This window comes from Gavialis gangeticus, unplaced genomic scaffold (genome assembly GCF_001723915.1).
Source record: "Gavialis gangeticus isolate Ggan-Ray unplaced genomic scaffold, GavGan_comp1, whole genome shotgun sequence".
Taxonomy (NCBI): Eukaryota; Metazoa; Chordata; order Crocodylia; family Gavialidae; genus Gavialis; species Gavialis gangeticus.
Window position 1 is genome coordinate 135,670,130 of NW_017728992.1, and position 1,206 is coordinate 135,671,335.

The window sequence follows — 1,206 nt, forward strand, 5'->3', positions numbered from 1 at the left end:
TCTAGTTTCATGTCCCTGCTTCAGCTAGGAGTCATAGATTATAGTCTCCTTTTGAATGCAGCCCTGATTCATTCCTAAAGCTGCTCCAAACTATACAGTGAACAGAAGTTTAGGGCTGGAAGAGACCTCATGATATCGCTGGGTCTAGCCCCCCCCCCCCCCGCCGCTCTGAGCAGGAAAGACTGCTGCGATCAAACCTATCTATGCTTTAGATAGGGATGATCCTGCCTTAGGCAGGGGTTTGAATTAATGACCTCTGGAGAACACTTCCAGCCATGGTTGGAATTATGGGGGAGCTCAGGGTGGGGAGCTGAGTCCCCCCATAAAAGATGAGAGCCCGCCCATAAGAGACAAGAAGAGACAGGCCAGTCAGCCCCAGCTCGCCCTGTGCCTTTCTAAGCAGCCCAGGTGACGGCCATAGCTCCTTCTGGCTGCCGTCACCGCAGACCCCTCCCCACCCCCCCAAGAGCTGATGTGTTATTCAAACCCAGCTTCAAGCCCTGCTTCTCTTCTCTGTGATTCTATGAATGAATGAATGGACAATGAATGAATGAACATGCACAAAATGGAACAAGTCTAGATGGGCCTTAATTCTCACATGCGTGTCTTAAATTCTGCATGTTCCATTTCGCAACCTCAACAATATTTTTTATAGTGGAGCTTTTTCGTGTGCCTAATATAGGCCTGTTTCCTGACCTGCAAAATGGGATCATTGCTAATCCTTTGGGCTCTACCGATGGAGGATATCACTTCTTCAGCAAACTCCTGTACTAGAGGATGACTGTCTTCCCTGAATATCTTATCTGTAGGTCAGAAGATGGCCCATGAGGCCGATCCGGGGCGGACCCACTCTGTCCCAGCTCAGGCACTTGTTTCCCTGCAAGTCTGTAACGATTTGGCCTTACTGCATGGAGTACTGTAGAGTTAGGCTGACTTCCCCACCCCCAGCCTTGACTGACCTCCAGTCATGTTACTATTTAGGCCTCAGCTCCTCTGACGACTAACTTGCGCTGTCCCCTCAGCTGAGCGCGGCGGCAGCGCTCAGAGGCGCTGCTTCGCCATGAACGAAAGCACGTGGCGCTCAGACAAGACGCAAATGGCGTTTTTTCCCCGACTAAGCGGCGCAACCCCGCGCCGCTCCAGGGGCAAGGGGCGGCGCGAGGCCGCGCAGTGGGACTGGCGAGGGAACCCAGCCTGTAGCGGCGC